This window comes from Phacochoerus africanus, chromosome 10, assembly GCF_016906955.1.
Source record: "Phacochoerus africanus isolate WHEZ1 chromosome 10, ROS_Pafr_v1, whole genome shotgun sequence".
NCBI lineage: Eukaryota > Metazoa > Chordata > Mammalia > Artiodactyla > Suidae > Phacochoerus > Phacochoerus africanus.
In genome coordinates this window covers 102,889,042-102,909,263 of record NC_062553.1, presented here as the reverse complement: position 1 = coordinate 102,909,263, position 20,222 = coordinate 102,889,042, and the positions used below count along the sequence as shown (strand labels likewise).

Below are 20,222 nucleotides of genomic sequence, written 5' to 3'. Positions count from 1 at the left end.
GACACATTTAGGATTTTTCCTTAAAATGTGTTAGCTACCAGAGACACAAGTGTTGCTAATACTGTTTTAATTAATAAGAATCGTCATATAAGAAGACTATTATTATTATTTTCAATGAGCAGTGGAATTTATGATAGAGATTTACTAACGAAAGTCATTTAATCTGTGGAAAGAATTTCTGTAAGGATAAATCTTGCTTGATTGATTAAATATACACAAAAAATCTTTTTGCCAAGATTATAGGCAAAGGCAATTTTAAAAATTGAGTAAATATAAAAATGTTCTGTTGTGTCTTTCAAACATGTTTTAGAAAAGAACTAAGGGATGTATGTAATAGACAAATTTCTGGGTAGCATAAATATTTGGTTTCTTTCAGGAATCTGGGCGAGGGAAGATTTCTTTTTTTTTTTTTTGTAAACTACAGGAAAGAAAAGGTAAACAATTACAATGACATTTTAAAAAGACTTTTAAACCAAAATGCTAAGACAAAAGGACTGGACTACAGGAAAGATACATAAACTTACAGAAATAGTCTGAAAATTAGTACATGAGCTTCATTGTAGAGAATCATTTTCAGAGGAAAAAATAGCCCAAAACATATGAGTTTGATATCTGTGGCCTAAATTTTTAGTTACAAAGAGGTTTACTTGGCCTTGAAGGCTTTGAAGATTGTTTCCTTATGAAATCATCCTCTCAGAGCTACAGAGGTGAAAACACAAAAGACTAGATTTTATCACTTATCCATTCAGCTGATAACTATTGAACATCTATTATATGCCAGACACTCTTTCTGGTATATCAATGAACAGAAAAGAAAAAAAAGATCCCTATGCTTGTAGAATTTACATTTCAGAATCTCTTAAAAATAGCAACTATAACATCTTCCTGCCTCTGAACAAACTCACAGGGAATTTGGTGTCAATTTGGTTAATAAACATGGCTTAGAAGATCTAGTGAGGACTAACTATGCTGATCAAGATTAACTGCCTTAAGGTAATCAAGAGTTTAGTATATCTACTTGAGTAGGTTCAAAGAGAATGTTAATAAAATCATGGAATGTAATGAAAACAACACCTTCTCAAAAGTGAATATGTGAACCTAGAATTTTACCTCATAAAACACTCACACAGCTCCAAGGTATTTAAATAAAAAAAAAGTAGAATTATGGAGTTTACTAGGAAAGAGATTATCAACATAATATTTTTAACTTTTTTTTTTTTGTCTTTTTGCCATTTCTTGGGCTGCTCCTGCAGCATATGGAAGTTCCCAGGCTAGGGGTTGAATTGGAGCTGTAGCTGCCAGTCTATGCCAGAGCCACAGCAACGCGGGATCCGAGCCGCGTCTGCAACCTACACCACAGCTCACGGCAATGCCAGATCTTTAACCCACTGAGCAAGGCCAGGGATTGAACCCGCAACCTCATGGTTCCTAGTCGGATTCGTTAACCACTGAGCCACGACGGGAACTCCCTCAACATAATATTTTTAAAGAGATCTTTTCAAAAGGGGTATAGATCTTCTGTGATGGCTAGAAATACAAATTTGTAGAAAAATTAAGAGAATGTTTAGTGGAACATGAAAACAAAGCAAATAAAAAACTTGAGAACCTAGATGCAACATGGCAGGCCCAGTTGAAAACACAGCGCAAGGACAAGAGAGAAGTGATAGTTCAAGCCAAAAAAACAAACAAAAACAACCCCCCAGCCCCAACCCCCCCCCACCCCCCCCAAATAGAAAATCTGGAGGAAATCCAAAGAAAAGGAAACCTGAGAAGTGTTCCAGGAGATAGGGTGTGTGTGTGGGGAACCAACCTCAAGGACTCAAGGGATGGATATGAGAGCCAGGAAGAGTTGAGTAAAATATTAGTAATAGCGACAGGGCAAAGTCAATGGAGTTTGTTTTTACTTTGCAAGCAGTTTCCATTTAAAAGTAAAAGAAGTCAGGGAGTACCCTCATGGCTCAGCAGGCTAAGATCCTGCGTTGTCACTGCCTTGACACAAGCTCAATCCCTGGCCTGGGAACTTCTGCATGCTTAGGGTAAAGCCAAAAATTTTTTTTTTAATTAAAAAACAAAAAGCTAAAAAATTAGACATGAGGCCTATTTGAAATATGCTACGTGTGTAGATTGGAAATATCCCTGCCTGGCAGAAGTAAGTGGGCAGGGAAAACAAGGACTCCAAGTTTCCTGGCATGAGTTGGGGGTCAATGGATTAGAAAAGGAAGTGGCAACTGGGAACAATTGATTGAAGGTTTCAACCCTTGACAAGCTGAGAGATGTGAAATTAAACCGGTAACTGAACTGATTTTTATCTTCCAAATTCCCCTACACTGAACTGGAACTGCTTGTGTGTACCAAGCTGCAATGGCTGGGGAAGAATGTCCCAGAGAAGAAGAAATGGGTCATGTCAACCCCACGTCACAAGGTCTGGAGTTGAAGCAGCCCTTTGATACCCTAGGATAAGAAAGGAATCTAAGGAAGCTTGCTTAAACTTTGGGAAGTGACATCAGAGCAGGTAACTTGTCAGGGTAACTCACTGATGACGGCTGTGTAGATTGCTGTGTAAGAGCACCTGGCTGGTGTTGGGGGAGGCTGGAATTTCATCCATTCTCCTTTTGCCAAGCCAGGTGCTCTTGCATGGGGCTGTGTACACCCAGGAGAAGGAACAATTAGACAAAGGCAACTCTATTGGCTAGTGGGGCCCTGGTAACTATGTCCTCTCTGAAAAACCATCGTCAGAGATAAAGCCCTTACCTGGCAACACTGGGGTGGCATCTGGCATTTCTTCTGTTCATTTGTTGAGACACTGAAACCACTTTGAATGGGTTCCTTTAATGCCCCCAAATGGACACAGATTCACTAAAGGAAATTCCTCTTGCCTTTGTTCTCACCCAAATAGGTGACACCAACCACACCTAAGAGTGTTAGACAATGGCTTTACTGGGACAACTTCAGAAAGGTCTTCACAAAGAGGACACCATAACAATTATAAATTCCCTTCGCATAATCTTAAATTAAGAAGAGGACACTTGTAAGTCCAAAGTTTCTCAAAAACCTTATAGTAGGGGCCTCAACTGTCTTTATTTAGATCAAGTTTCTCAAAACTGTACCTAGTTAGTACTTGCCAGGCTCAGGGGGTTTTCCACACTTCTGAGCAACGTTTTTCATCATTACACAAAGTTTTGGCAGTTGGCAGCTGCTGGGTCGCTGGCAGTTGGCAGCTGTTGGGTCACTGGCAGTCTCTGGATGCATAAAGAGACCCTGGAGCACACATGTCCTGACCAGCAGGCTCCCAGCTCCCTTGGCGTTTTAGGTAACCACCAACCGACTGCCGACTAGAAAACATCTTTTTCCTATGACACAACAATCTGGTTCAGACAGAACTGTGGCTGACACTTAGTGTGGTTGATTTAATGATCAGGGGATTACTGCCAGCAAACAGGCATGTTGGCTATTGTTTCCTCAACAGATTTTTTGTTTGTTTTTGTTTTTATTCCCTCAAAGAGCTTTTTGTTCCTTTTCATCCAGCAGATTTCTGCAGCCCCGAGGCCAGCTGGCCATTTCAAGTCCTCTGCTCAGTCTCTATTAAGAGAGAAAACAGAACTGCCCTGGAAAATAACATACCTTAGGTGGAACTAAACCCCCAGGGCAGTATTACAAAGTGAAACTGGTTCTTTGGATCTGCTAGGTGAGAGTGAAAGTAAAGGTCACTTTTTGGTAAGAGGCTCTGAATATTAGTAAAAGCAGAACTGTGTGTTGGGGAAGAGAGTAGGAGTTGAAGGTCAAGTGGGAAATTTGGTGGCTACGATAACCACGGTTAATTTATGAATGGACCTTAAGCTACGTCAGTGGACACTTCTGACGAGCCTGAATGAGTAGGGGGCAAGAGAGGAAGTTTTGGGGTGTAAGGAAAGTCCAGAAAACATGCTAATCAAATGTTCCACAAAAGAGAACAACTGGGTAGCCATACTGAAGCTTTATTTAGTGCTTGGAAGGACTGCGGGAGGCCTCACTGCAGAAACCACAAGCCCGTTCCATGCAAGATGGTGGGTGGTCACTGGCCTGCTTCTGACAGAGCAGTAGGCTCCAGGGTAGAACATTTGGGTATTAGGCACTGTCTTGTTTCTCATCTGTTTAAAAGCAGTTTCTAAGGATTATTCTGTGTGCTTTAAAATGCAAAATACAAACACAACAACAAAACAACCAAAACAGAAAGTAATAATCTTTCTAAGAGGGAAAGATAATTATGGTTCTTTACTGTGTGCATCTTGATTTTGGCCTTAGGCAAAATCAGAGCCAGACTGCTATAAGAGTTTTCCAAATAAGCCTATCATTGCTGTAAGCAATACACACATCTTTCTCCGTGTTGTTTTCCCATGCCTACTTCCTAATGGAAAGAGCCCTGGACCTGGAATCTGCATTCTCGATGTACATCTGCCACTGCTAGCAGTGATTTGGGCAAGTACTTAGCTCATTCTTTGTCTAGTAATTAATGCATCCATTCATTTATTCCTTAGTCATATACTGAGAACCTGCCTTGGGCCATGAGGAGCTCATTTTCCTGCTATGCAAATTAAAGGAACTACCCTAGATCAACTCAATAATGGAATCACATAAGTGATGTTAAAACTTTTTTTGAGGACTAAGATAAAAATATAGGTACTTTGCTATGATACATAACCTCATTATGCATTATCAAAGTACTAAGACATGTATTTTCAAATAATATTGCATTTTATTTTTTTCTGTATAGGATATTTTCGCACTTTAACAAGCAAACATGAAAGAAGACTTTAAAAAAAATCTTTTCTTCTCTCAGTTCCACTTATGTGATAATTAGTGTTAGCACCAGTATCTATGCTTTTCTCTATGCTTATACAGACATGTGTATATTTATATATTTATATATATTTCTTTTCTTCCTTTTTCAAAAAAATTAAAATTTTGTCATATTATATATTACTCTGCTAATTATTTGGCTATCTTGCATGTTTCTGAACATTCTTCTAGGTTCATACACATAGATATAACTAATCATTTTTATTTTTTATTTATTTTTTGGCTTTTTGCCTTTTCTAGGGCCACTCCCGCGGCATATGGAGGTTCCCAGGCTAGGGGTCCAATCGGAGCCGTAGCCACCGGCCTATGCCAGAGCCACAGTAACATGGGATCCGAGCCACGTGTGCGACCTACACCACAGCTCACGGCAGTGCCGGATCCTTAACCCCCCGAGCAAGGCCAGGGATCGAACCCGCAACTTCATGGTTCCTAGTTGGATTCATTAACCACTGAGCCACGACGGGAACTCCTAACTAATCATTTTTAATGGCCAAATATTGAGAATTATAAATGGATCAAATTTGTGTTATCTTATGATGGAATATTAATTTGTTTCTAATTGTTTTTTCTTTTTAATGTCACTATAATCAATGCTGTAAAAGAAATATTTGTATAGATACATTCTTACATACTGGTACTTTATTTACATAGAATAGATTAACCAAAGTTAGGTTATCAAGTCAAAGGATATAAAAGTTTAATATTTGAAAAATGCCTCTAGATTACTTTCAAAATTTGTTATAGCAATTTTTATTTATATCAGCCATGTGTAAAAATTCTTATTTTCCTACAATTGATGTCAGCTCTAGATGTATTAATATCTTTGCCAACAACTAGTATTCCATTGTTGTTTTAATTTGTATTTTCCTAATTAACAATCATGTTGATCTCATTTCAATATCTTTATTTTTATTTGCTTGTTCTCTTCTGTAGTTATTAGTCTTGGTTCTTGACTGATTTTTCTTTATGGATGTCTTTTCCCTTTTGCATTTGTAGCACTTCTCTGTCTAGCTAGCATTTCAGCAGGTAGAGATGCGATAGAAAAAATACAAAGCAAGGTAAGTGTGATCAAAACTATGGAATGTTGGCCTGGGGAGGTAAGGATTGCAACTTTACATAGTGTGATCAAAGGCAGGGCCCATTGAGAAGGTGACATTTCAGCAAGATCTGCAGGAGGTGTAGGACTGAGCCACATGGCTTACTGGAAAGAGTATTCCCTGTTGAGGTAGCTAGTGCCAAGACTAGAGCTTGCCTGCTGTGTCCAAGGAACTCAAGGAGGAAGGTCTGCCTGGAGTAGAGGGAGCTGGAGGGTGAACTGTAGTTCATGCTACCAAAGCAAAAGGGAGCCAGCTCAAGGAAGCTTGTGGGTATTAAAAAATCTTGACTTTTACTATGAAGAGATGAGGGTTTTGAGCAAAAGAGTAATATGTGACATATTTTAGAAAGATCACTCTGGTTGCTGGGTTTAGAGTAGTCTGTAGGGAGGCAAGGGTAAAGGCAGGGAGTCTAGTCAGAAAGCCACTCAGTAATCTGCGCAGAGATGCTGGTTGCCCTTTATTGAGACAGAAGACTCAGGGAGGAGCAAATTTGGGTTGTTTGAGAAATGAGAAGTCTAGGAATTATTCATTATTGTCAGAGGCATTTTATCATAAACACATTATTTAGTGTTCTGACGTTTTAAATACAAATTTACTTAAAGGTGTTGAAATGTTACACTTGGATATAACCTGGATTTTTTCCTTGTTTTAAGCTCCTGAGGGTACAGAGCTATCTAATTTTATATTTATGGGGTGTGTATGTCCATCTTGACATTTTGCTTCAAAACATAAATAAATTTAAATATTGACTCCAAAGGGCAAAGAGCTAAGAGCAAAAAAAAAGGTGGTCAGGTGGAGGAAAATCTTCTCATTGGAAAAAAACAGTTATGGAGAGTCACATTAATGAGAATACCATGTGTGTGGTCTGGGGTTTTTGATTTGTTTTATTTTTTTGCTGTTTGTTGGTATTGTTAACTACCCACAATTGAAGAGAAAAGGTGAAGGGACTGTGAAAGTTCAGAGAATTGTTCAGAAGTGCAGAGGAAAGCAGCCTCAAGATCAGTAAAAAAATAAAACAAGCAAACAAAAAAACAATATATAGCTCAAAACATAAAGAAGGCATTAAGCTTTGACAGCTATAATTCAGGAACTCCTAAATTACACAGGGAAAATAATGAACAAATCTCAGGAAAATCAAAGAAGATTCCATCAATATTAAATCTATTCAAGTTTGGTAGGAACCAGGATGCACCAATACAGATCTTCTTCAATTTATGATGGGTCTATATCTCAGTAAACCCATCATAAGTTGAAAATGCATTTAATACACCTGACATACTGAACATCATGGCTTAGCTTAGTTTACCTTAGAGGTGCTAAGACATTTATATTACCCTAAAATTGGGAGAAATCATCGAACATGGAGCCTATTTTATAATAAAGAGTTGAATATCTCATGTAATTTGTTGAATATTTTACTGAAAGTGAAAAACAGAATGGCTGTATGGGTACAGAATGATTGTAAGTGTATTGGTTGTTTACCCTTGAGATCGCTTGTCTGAGTGGGAGCTCCCACTCACTGCTGCTGCCCTGCATCATGAGAGTAAGGCACTGTACTTTGCTAGCCTGGGAAAAGATCAAAATTCAAAATCTGATGTACCTTTTCAGCTGAAGGCATACCGCTTTTGCACCATCATAAATTCAATAAATCTTAAGTTGGGGGTCTCTGTACGTGATTTATTAAATGTCAATGTATTAAGCAACTAATTTTATGTAGACACCATATTTCTTTAAAGCTCTCTACACTATTTTATAAGTCTGATGATTTTTAAATGTTCTATTTAGCTGCTCTAACTCTGAGTTAAGGTATTAATATTATAGTGAATTATAGAACTTGAGGAGAGGGTTATGGGACCTCCAAGTTTATAATCGGTCAGTCAGAAATATAGGTGGCCCCTGTGACTAGAGTTCAAAGTGGGGGTAGTCTTGTGGGTTGAGCCCTTAATCTGTGGGGTCTAAATTCAGGTAGTTAGTATCAGAATTGAATTGAATTGTTGGACACCCAGAGGTTTTGGAGAATTGGGAGTGGAAAAAAATCACTCATTTGGTGTCAGAAAAAAGATGCTATAGTGGGTATAAGTGATGCTTATATAAACCCAAGTAGAATTATAAATAGAAAGGCTATTGATCCCAGAGAGAATAACAAAGTTCCATACAGCCTTGTACATTCAGATCAGTAAAGTCATGGAAAATCTCACATATACTCATGTGTGTCTCTGAAGCTCTATAACATAATTACAGAAGTCTCAAGATCCTCTATCCTTGATCCCAAATGGGTGAGATAAATATCAGTTTCACAATTTTATTGTGGTTTTACTTCACTCACTCAACAAATATTTATTGACATTTAGTATGGCCTAAAAATTGTCCTAGATGCTTCTTATATTTCTTATTATAAGAAGTAAGTCGGTGACACATTTTGGAGTATTATATAGACTTGTACCTAATTTTAATGACTGTTTCTAAGTAAAAAAATTATTGAAATTTGAAATATTCTTAAGACAAAATATTTTCTATACATAAACCAAGCTGGTTGGTTGTTGGTTGCTTAAAATACATCTGTCAGATGATTGAATGCTTACTATGCATCAAGAGCTCTGTATGTATTATCTTATTTAATCCTCACAACTATTATTATCCCCATCAGGAAGATGAGAAAATGAGGATTTTAGAGAGGTTAAGTAACTTACCTAAAAAGTACGACCTGAACTCAGGCAGTCTGACTCAAGAAACCACACTCTTAACCACAGTCCTGCCTTTAAATGGTGACATTGATATAGAGAATGAATAAATATAGGGTGGAGTCCTGGTGCAATAGGATAGGTCCTGGTGCAATAGGATTAGTGTCTTTATGGAAAGAAACACCATACTTTCAATAAATAAGGACTATATCAGCTTTGCTTGATACTCTTTACTTGTCAATAAATAAGAACTATATCAACTTTGCTCAAATGATGTGTGTAAGCTTCCCTGAGCCATTGATAAGAAGAGTTTTCATTATCTTCTAATAAGTTACACTATATAATAAAAAAAGAAAGATTACCACTATATATAGAGAAAATAAATCCTTGAACTCTGCAACATTTCTAATAGTCTTGAGCCAGGTTTGATAATCCTAACTTTGATAATAAAAGTATGTGTGTTTCTTTAGGAGAATATTTCCCAGTATATTGCCTGGACTTCTAGATTTCTGTTAGATTTTAGCAGTTGTGTAATCCACATTCCTCCACACATTCTCCAAAATTTTTAAGATCAACAAGAAGGGCAAATAAAAACCATAATTGGTATCTGTAGCATAAATAAGTATCTTAGTCTACTTGAATTTCCATAAGAAAATAGCACAGACCGAGTGGCTTCAACTACAGAAATTTATTTCTAACAGTTCTGGATGCTAGGAAGTTCAAGTTCAAGGTGCCAGCAAAGTGGATTTTATTCTGAGGGCTGTTCTCTTGGCTTGCACATTGTGCCATCTTGCTGCATGCTCATATGATTTCTTCTTCTGTGTGTGTGTGTGTGTATTTATGTGTGGCGAGAAAGAGCTCAAGCCAGCTCTCTGGTGTCTCTTTCCATAAAGACATTAATCCTATTGCATCAGGACCCCACCCTTATGATCTCATTTAACTTTAATCACCCCCTAAAGGACCTAACTCCAAATACTGTCACATGGGTTTAAGGCTTCAATGCATAAATTTTGGAGGAATATAATTCAGTCCATAGCAATAGGAGGCAGAGAATACTACAAATTTCAATCCCAAACCAATAGAGCTAGGTTTGGGAACCATGCCAGAATGGAGTCTGATTAGGACTGGGTTGAAAAGAGGAGCAATTGGAGTCCTCTTGGTGATGAGCATTGGGTTCTAGTGGTGATGAGTATCAATAAAATCTCCCTGAGAAAGGAAAAATGCTCATTATTTCAAAAACAGATAAATGACAGAATCACATTATTTACATTGCCTCTCTTTTATAATTTGTACCTCAAAATAATCATGGTTTGGGGGGAAACTTTTATTTATAGAAGTATTTTACACAATAAAGAAGAAATGGTAGAATGCTCCATTTCTATTTTATAATCATAACAATACGTGAATGGATCTAGGCAACTGTCAGAGGCTGATAATAATTCAAAAAAGAGATGAACAAACATTAAGTATTTTCTGGTAGATGTATACACTGCCACCTATAAAGCAGTCTTGCCAAATGAACAAATAAAATCTGATTCTGACCATGCCTTTAGATCTAAAGAGCAATTTATAGTAAATACATCAGACAGAAGAACATCTATTATATGATCAACATGATTGCTGTTGGCAAATGTTATAAATTACCCAATTTCTTTAAGAGACAACAACAGCAAAATAAAACAACAAATCTGTAAGGAAAAAAGAAGAGAAAGATAAGAGGAAGCTGTACACCAAAAGATAATTAGGAGCTAGATCAATAAACTCAAATGCTTTATCTTAACTCAATAAAGCGTGAATAGAAATAAGTGAATTGGGAAAAAGCTTAACACTAGATATTTTTTGATGTGAAAGTTTTGCTGTTAATATTGTTAAATATGTGAAGTTTAACAGTGATATTGTGGCTATACTTTTTTAAAAGAAAGTCTTATCTTTCAGAAATACTGAAATATTCACAGAGGAAATGACATTTTGGATTTTCTTTAAAAAATTTCGAAAGTTGAGGTGTAGCTGTGGATGTTTATGAAATAAGATTGCGCATGTATTTAATGTAATAAAAAATGCCATGATGATTATGGGGTTCATCATAAAACCGTCTCTGCTTTTGTGTGTACTTGAAAATATTCATAATGCATTTTTTAAAAAAGGAATATACCAGATATTTTGATAAAAAAAAAAACAGGAAAAATTCCCATTCTGAATGGGAAAATGCTCAAAATATGTCTGAAAACTAGCTCCTAGGGACTCAAAGATTAAAATGCTACCATCAAGAACTGTGAAGAGGCTGAGACTTTAACCCACTTGTAGGCTAACAATTTAGCTCATCGGTTGTTTCATAGATATTGACAAAGAGAGGGACTTCTATATGAGAAACAAAGGATTTTATTGCTCACAGAAATAGCTATAGCCAGTGTGTCAGTGTTTTGCTAAACTGGGCTAATTCCTCAAGTTTAGTTTTCACAATGAGGTGCAAAGGAAGCCAGGTGGCACTTGTGACCAAGATTATTGCATTACAGAGGCGGAGTCCTGATCTTAGGAAAATGAATAAATCTGCCTGCCCCAGCTACAAAGGGAGACACTGTATTATGAGACTTAAGCAATTACGTGCTTTAGTCCAGAGAAGACATTGCTTTTGTCTTCTAAGAAGTTTTAAAAATAAATATCTTTGAAAATGTAACCCAGAACAATTAATCAGTGCCTGTGCTTGTAAGACATACATGAATGCATGAATGTGAGAGATGCAAGGAGATCTGTCTCTTGACAGTGGTGGCCTTCGGAGGGCACCAGTGAGAAGGAGAGGATGAGACTTGGAAGGAAGAAGCATCCTGTGGAGTCTGGTGGTGAAGAGATCTAAGAAATCAGGCTGTGGAATTAACTCCAGGGAAATAAAATCAGGATACACATCAACCTGGAACAAGTACACCAAAAAAGCATTTCTCTTTTCTAGCAGAGGAGGGTTCTCTTGAACTAAGAAAACTAGAGAGACATTCTCATCAAGGCTACATAGAGACATTATTCCTAGTCCAGGAAAATGATTATAAAGTGATGAGCGATGAACATTAAAAACTTTAAGAGGGGTTCCCTTCGTGGCTCAGTGGTAACGAACCCTTCAGTCCTTGGCCTTGCTCAGTGAGTAAAGGATTCCATGTGCTGTGGCTATGGTGTAGGCTGGCAGCTGTAGTTCTGATTCACCCCCTAACCTGGGAACTTCCATGTGCCACGGGTGCAGCCCTAAAAAAAAGGAAAACAAACAAACAAACAAACAAACAAACTATAAGAAGAAAACAGCAAGTGAGAATCAAAAGATTTTAGCCAATGAAAATATTCTCTAAAAATCCAGACTCAAAGCACAGGAAAATTGTAATAAAACACACACCCTAATGAGAATTAAACAGCTCTAATTAAGCATTTCTGGTTATAAAGGTGGACCTTAAATCATAAATTCAAAAAAACCCAGGACAGAAGTGAATAAAAGCACAAACTAAAATGAGATACAACTAAATTCAGGAAAGAAAATTGAAAAAAAGATAAAAATTATCTCATAGGTGAAGAAAAAATTACAAAGTACACAAGGAAGGATAGTCTCATAGAGACTCATAACAGATTTTGAGTAAAGGAACAAAAATAAAATGAAGAAATAAATAGGATCAGAAAGAAAGTACTTGGTATAGAACAGCAAAAATGATCCAATACACATTTGATTTTTCTGAATAAGAAAAATAAAACAATGAAATAAAACTACAATTAAAACTATAATCAAAGTAAAAAAATCTTGTTGAAAGTCCCCCCAGACCACCACTTACCTTTAAAATTACGAGACAGAGTCTAGTGAAACTATTCAATTTTTAAGAATTGGCCCTCTGGGAAAATAATACCAAGAAACTTACGAAGTTTCTTGACTGAAATATAAAAAGCAAGACAAAAATGACACAACACTTAAAAAAATTTTAGGAAAATATGAGTAAAGTATCTTGTATCCAAATAAGCTGTTTTACATGTATCAAAACTAAAAGAAATTTAAAAAAAAACAACTAAAAGAAATTTTGACAAAAGAACTACTGATTAGTATTAGAATAATGTATCTAAAAATATGCCCAAGATTAAAAGGTGAGAACAAGTATGAAAAGGCATTATGTAAATTATGTGTTCTGACAAAATTAAAAATTGTAGAAGGGAAAAAGTATAAATTAGAATAAGTTCATTGAAATATAAGTTTTCCTAAATGCAAAAATAAGTACTAAAAATAAGCAAAGAAGACAAATTGAGAAACACAGTAAATCTAAAATTAATATTAACATTAATAAGAGTAGTGAGAACACATATGCTGATCAAATCAACATATATAAATAGGCTTAACTTGGATTATTAATGAGCAAGGTTTGAATGTAGCTTACAAAGCAAAACCCCTAACTATGGTGAGTAGAAAAGACTTTCCAAAACCAAGTGATTCTGAGATGCTAAAGGTAAGGGACTGGACCAAGGCAAAGTATACAAGTGAAAACAACAGCAAATGCCAGGGTTGAAATCAGCAATGTGGAGAATTCGGGTGCAAAGTATTGAATGAAACACATTAACACTCTATGAAGTTAACTGGATGCAAATACACTTGATGATTTACTGGGTCTCTGGCCATTAAATTGAAAATGTCAGAAAACATTAAGCTTCAGATAGTATCTAAACACCAAGTCTCATTTATAAAATAATCCTCAAAATTGATCTTGATTTAGTCTGCTTCTGTAACAAGAAGATACCTGTAAGGTACATAGCACATATGAATTTAACTTTTCCTTAAAGTCCTGTTAAAATCCTAAGAAATGAATTTTTTAGACCATCATAAACCCACAAGGACAAAGAGAACTGGGAGAGGAGACAACACTGGATGAAAGTCTTCACAATCCATTTTTAGAAAAAGAAAAGCAGAAGTTGTAACAGAATTACTGGAGCAGAGGAAGTTAAAACCCATGTCTTTAGAGAGAGAAGCCACCAAGAAGTGAGGCCAATTTGCCCCATAGGGTCTTTGAGAAGCTTGAGTACTTGAAAGGACCGAAGAAGAAAAAGTTGAAAACAAGGGAAGTGATTTGTTCTCTGATTTTTGGAGCATTCGAACCCCCAGATCTCTTCTCACATGAACCTCGGTGGCCAAGCAACTACCACTCACACGGCCAGAGGTTGATTCTTTGAGGAAGACGAAACTAAAAGCCTCTGGATTCAGGGACAGGAGACATAGAAGAGGTCTGGTTTGGGAGTGAGGGGTTGCATGAAAATCTGCACAATAAATTGTAGTAGTCTAAGTCCTCCCTCACTTTTGCTCTAAATACCTACAGCCATTCATGTATCTCAAGACTACAAATTGGAAAAACCCTCACGAAAAAAACTGATCAGAAAAGAACCAATGATTAGATGTTATCAGGCAGTAAAGACAGTTCTAGGAAAAAGGCTGCACCATTGGCCAAAGAGTGACAATCCAGATTGGAGAGAAGGACAGAAAGCTCAAGAAGTGAGGGTGTTAGAAAAAAAGTAACTGAACAAGAAGTTGCTACATAGAGAAAGAACTGACATAACTTATGTTTCAATTTGATAGTTAGAAAATAAAAAAGCTATTTTCAAAAGGAAAGAGAAAGGTGAAGACAAAGAGAATAAGAAGGTGGCAGTTTAATTTGTAATGATCAGAAAAATGCTCTGTTTACTCCTTCAACAAACATTTCAGAGTATTTATTGTGTGCTACTCACTGTGATCAGCTCTTTTTTCCATAAAGAGCAAATCACTATTCAGCAGGTAAGACACAGAAGCAATTGGACGTAATCAAGAATCACATACTGAAATTTACTTTTCTGTGTATCTTGTAATCTACTCTAAATTTAGATTTAAATGTGAAAAGACTGTCAATGCTGTGTAAAATATTAAATAAATGTAAATCTGATTATGAATATGACCCTAAGAATCTCATAATCAAATACTGACAATAACAATGTAGAGTGTGAAGCTCATCTTAATTTACATTTCCCTTCCTGTTTATATTCTAAAACTAATAAAAGCGTGATACTGCACAGAGAAAAAAATTACTTAAAAAAGGCAAATCATCTAAAAAATTTGTCTTTAAATAAATTTTATTTTACTTTTTAATGTGCTGATATTTTCTGCAGTAATTGTAAACACTGATCTGGTGATATAAAGAGAATAATGGCACTTCCATGGTTAGAACAATGAAAGTAATTGTATTTGGAGAGCAGATGTCTCTAACTTAGAAATATTTCCTTGATGTCAAATGGAAAAATGATTGTCTAGTGCAGTTGCCTTGGAAAGTGAGGTGATGTGGGATTTATGAAATTGCTATCCTTCCTAGCAGAGCAATATATTCAGCATATAAAGTGAGCACTATCTCAATGTAATAATTAGCGCATGATATAAATGACTAAAAGCAGGGAATAAAAATTTATTTCAAACAAATTCTGAACATAACCTGACTACTTTCTAAAGTAAACCTATGTTTGAACAAAGAGGTACTAGTATTCAAAGTAGAAGCCTACAAGAGATGAAAAAATCCAATTCGCTGAGGATATTAAATTTAAAATTTCAATTTATATATATAAAGGAATAAAAGAGAAGGATTCAAACCAAAACCAAAGTGAATTTTTCAAACTCCAAGTCCCTTCATTTTTTCCCCATTATTTCCTCACTTAGTGCTTTTACATAATTTCCTGTCAGCATAAAGAGTTGTGAATTTGTTATTTCCAACTTTCCCTGAAAACTGGAATTTTGCTAATGCCAAATCTTCCATCATGCTAATTGGCTTTAAACAATGTCAAATTCAAGCCACAGAAACTAAATGTATTGCTTTAAAAGGGTATGTGTATTTAATTACCATGTTGGAGGACATGCAGTTAGCTTAAACTCTGAAGCCTTCTGTGAAAAAAGGGCAAATCTTAAGAGTAGTCATACACACAAAGAACAGACTAATAAATCTTTCTACTGGCTGCATGTTTTCTGCCGCCTGCCTGGGGCCTACTATAGACCTCCAAGTAAGTTCTGTGCCTTCACAGTTAATCTCAAAGACTTTTCCACTGAGGTAAAAGCTGGCAGATCCAGTCTCCAGACACACAAATTTCATGCTAAGAGGTAATACCAGTTTTCACAGGTTACTGATAAGCTCCTTTGCAGAATTTTAATTTGGTATTCCTTTCAATAACATTTCCCCAGACACTTCCTAGCACATACCAGAAACTTTATAAGAGACTGTTGCATTGGATCAATCAAAGAATTTATGTAGCCATATTAAAAACTGAATAAAAGGAGTTCCCGTTGTGGTGCAGCGGAAATGAATCGGACTAGTAACCATGAGGATGTGGGTTCAATCCCTGGCCTTGCTCAGTGGGTTAAGGATCTGGCATTGCCGTGAGCTGTGGTGTAGGTTGCAGATGTGGCTCAGATCCTGTGTTTCTGTGGCTGTGGCGAAGGCCAGCAGCTGTAGCTCCAATTCGACCCCTAGCCTGGGAACCTCCACATGCCGTGGGTGCAGCTCTAAAAAGCGAAATAAATAAATAAATAAAAATAAAAATAAAAAAATGGAAGATACACTATAGATATCTTCTTGGGCATTTTGTATAAGATGGACCTTAGAAAATGGAATGTCTGTGTTCATCCCATGGGTGTGGTTTTTTTTTTTTTTTTTGTCTTTTCTAGGGCTGCACCCTCGGTATACGGAGGTTCCCAGGCTATGGGTCGAATAGGAGCTATAGCCGCTGGCCTACAGCACAGTCACAGCAATGTGGGATCCGAGCCGTGTCTGCAATCTACACCACAGCTCACGGTAATGCCAGATCCTTAACCCACTGAGCGAGGCCATGGATCGAACCCACAACCTCATGGTTCCTAGTTGGATTCGTTAACCACTGAGCCACAATGGGAACTCCCGATGGGTGTGGTTTGTGTGGAAAAAGTTTTTCTGAAATGTGTGGAGCCTGGCTGAAAACACAAGTTTTCTAAAAGCCACCCTATCTTAAATCTCTGTGAATGTATCCATCCAATGAAAGTTAACTTTATGTAATATACTACACATAAACACATGCTTGAGATGCTACTTCTTTATTTTAGAAAGAGAAGAGACTTAATTAGACTGTTGTCCAGAAGCCCAATATAACTGTGGATGTTTATTAGTTTGAAAAAGTATAATTTCTGAAAAACTAACACATTTGTTTCATGAATTTTAATACTGAAACTATTTAAATTAAAGCATGACTAAGAATTAGTAAAATTTATGAGAAAAATGTTATGATCTGTAATGTTCTGTGAGTCATTAAAAATACTTATTCAGCACTTCAAAAGTAATTTCTAATCCAATCATCCATCGATGGACATTTGGGTTGTTTCCATGTCTTGGCTATTGTGAATAGTGCTGCAATGAACATGCCAGTGTGGTTGCCAAGGGGGAGGGGGAGGGAGTGGGATGGATGGGGTGGTTGGGGTTAATAGATGCAGACTGTTGCCTTTGGAATGGATTAACAATGAGATCCTGCTGTGTAGCACTGGGAACTATGTCTGGTCCCTTATGATGGAACATGATAATGTGAGAAAAAAGAATGTATACATGTATGTGTAACTGGGTCACCATGCTGTACTGTACAGTAGAAAATTGACAAAACACTATAAACCAGCTATAATGGAAAAAAATAAAAATCATTATATATATAATCATTATATAAAGTAAATCATTATATATATAAAGTAATTTATCTGACAAAACAATGTGAATGGGTAGAAAATAATGTATGTCTGTCTGAGAAAGTAGACGATGCCATTAACTTCTCTACAATGTAGATAGCAACTATATAAATGGCCCTTTATTGCTGCCCTTCCAGAATAGTTTAATTTAGGGTCAGGTAAGAAGAAAGTTAAGAACAAAGAGGCCAAAAGAACTGTAAAAATGCGGAGACTATCATAAAAATAGTCATTTTAGCTTTCGCTTACCACATAGTCTTGCTCCAACCAAAACATCTGCCTATCACCCCATAAACCGCCATACGCCACTCTTCCCTTTATGAGCAAAAATATGAATATTTAAATGACATTTAATAGCCAGAAGTTGTTGGCTAACAAATACTATTTTTATAGTACTATTACTATACTATACACATGGAAAAAAACCCTATTGTTTAATTTTTTAAAGTACGTCAATGTTTTACATAAGGACATTTGAATACTTTGAATATGGGGAAGTACACGGGAGCTCCTTAAGTGCATCTGAAATCAGTGTATTTTTCCCAGAAGGCAGTGAATAACAGAGACTGTATTTGACTGTTTAATACATAGGTTGAACAAGTACTAACATGAAGGAGTTTAATGCCAGATAAAGGGGGCACATCATAAGAATTTAATATTCATTTTATTCTCCAGAGACTACTTTACTTGAGGCTATAATGAATCATAACAGTTTTCCTTGCTAGGTTATAATTTTATGAACACATAATTTATTAAAAATATATTCCTTACAATAAGTGTTAGTACAGGGAAAATTTTAAATGCTTTAGAATAATGTGCTTTAGAAAAATTCAAGTGAGGAGCTGGTCCTATAAGAGTATGTCAAAACAAAGATGAGCCCAGGATCATAATATATTGAGTGGGGCTGTTTTTAAACAATATGCTTCAAGGTTTTGTTAAAGAAAAGTATAAAAACCATAAAGTATTGTATTTACTTTGATAATTTTTCACTGGGGTCCAAGTTTGTTTACTCTGCTCCTTTACTCTGAAAAGAAGTTTGGTTTGACAACTATGATACCAATGTATCACCTTCAAGAGGTAGCAAGTTTCATCCCTGCAGAACCTGAAATAGTCCAAGTAGAAGGAGTAGGTTCAGGAGAGAAAGATGCCCAGCACTCTATTCTGTTCCTATCCTGTGGCATGTCTTCATGCCATTCTTTCTTCTCTCTTTCTCACCTTCCCTGAGACAAAGGCATGGACTGCAGCATCTGCCTCATCCATCTATCCTTCTTCTGGACCCCAAGTCATATACATCATAAAGGGTAACCTGAAAAGTATCTCCGGAACATTTTAAACTACTGTCAAAGGACCTACCTCTCATTCTCTCAGAAATACAAAATTGTATTACTGCAGAAACCATGTTAACTACTAAATTCTGAGTAATTTTCATCATGGGTAAATAGAGAGAGTCTAAACATTAATATGGGTGGCTGAGGAGAGGAGGTAATAGAATGGGGCTCAGGAGCAGAGTCTTTATAATTCTCCACATGGAAGAAAATGGTGTGTGTGCCTGTGTGCACACGCGTGTGTGTTGGGGGGATAATCCCTGCTTTTTGCATCATGGCCATACTGAAAGAAAAGCCAGGATATACATATTTTCAGAACACAGAAACAACAGGTCTGTCTGCCTTCCTTTCTTTATTCTTCTTTCCTTTCTTCTCTTTCATTCTTTTTTTTTTTAAATGCAAAATTTGCCAAATATGGACCTTTGCTACTAATGGAGTGTTGGGATCATCTTTCCTGGAAGTCATTCAGTATCATATGTTGTTTTCTATGCTTCTGTAATAGTCATAGTTTCTAGAGATTGTCAATGTAATCAGTAAGTCCTCAAACTATTCCTGTGATGTGAATTTATGTTTTACTTACACATTTTATGACAATTTATATAAAATTAATTAATGCTTATTATAAACCTACTGTTAAAGAAGGTAATACTGTTGTATGTCAAGTTCTTTCCCTTGAGGAAGGTAAAATCTTATCAAGGAGATAAAACATACACATAGTACAGTTACAGAATAATAAAGAGTAATGCATAATAAAATGCCAAATTTATGAAATCAAAGGCTAAAATGCTTGTTGATACTAAATGTAGCTGGTTGAGAGGAACAGGAGAAATCAGCATTTCTATGTTTATTCAGGTTTCTAGTTGTCCCTCTTGCCAGTTTCAAACACTGTTACCAGATTAGCTTATTGTTAATCCTTGTTCAAAATTCCAAATGGGTCCCCTTGTGCACAGTCTTGATTCTCACAGAGGAAGTACATATGGGCCCCTTTTAATGAAAAGTTTTTCACAGAACAAGAACCCTGAGAATATGTCTCCAAATCCGCAGGTTATGAGAATCTTAGTTTGAGCAACTCGAGAACTTGATGGTTATTATTTCTTTAAATTATCTTTCACTTGAAAAAAGTTTTGTCTCTATAGACGAAGAAACATTGGCCTATTAGAATAAGTTCTCAGCTAGTTAGTCTCTCAGTCATGATAGGTTTTGTATTACATGCTGGATGTGGAGACTAAACTGAATCACTCACTGGTCTCAACACAAGTCCTCAACCAACTTACTACGCGACATTTTCATACACATTCCTTCAGCCTGGAATACTCTTTTTTTTCCCTCCTTTTTCATCTTTCTCCCTGTTTTATTTTTGCCAGAAATTAAGTCAAACAAATCCTTATTTATGTATTTCTCTATGCTTACAACTAAGAATCTTACCTTCCTATGATTTCTCAGATTATCAGTGCCTCTTTTATGAGACAAAAGATTCAACATACACTTACATATGCAGCTTTTCACTTCTAAACTGCAAGCAGCTAGAGGAAAAGCACTGGATCTGACTCATGGTTTGCAAACAGCTAGC

General features: G+C 36.3%; 1 protein-coding gene across 1 annotated transcript in view; it reads right to left on the bottom strand.

The window, feature by feature from the left end:
* TNIP3 (TNFAIP3 interacting protein 3) overlaps positions 1-20,222 on the bottom strand; it is an 86,210-nt gene that overhangs the window by 61,313 nt on the left and 4,675 nt on the right. The gene's annotated exons all lie outside the window — the stretch shown is intronic.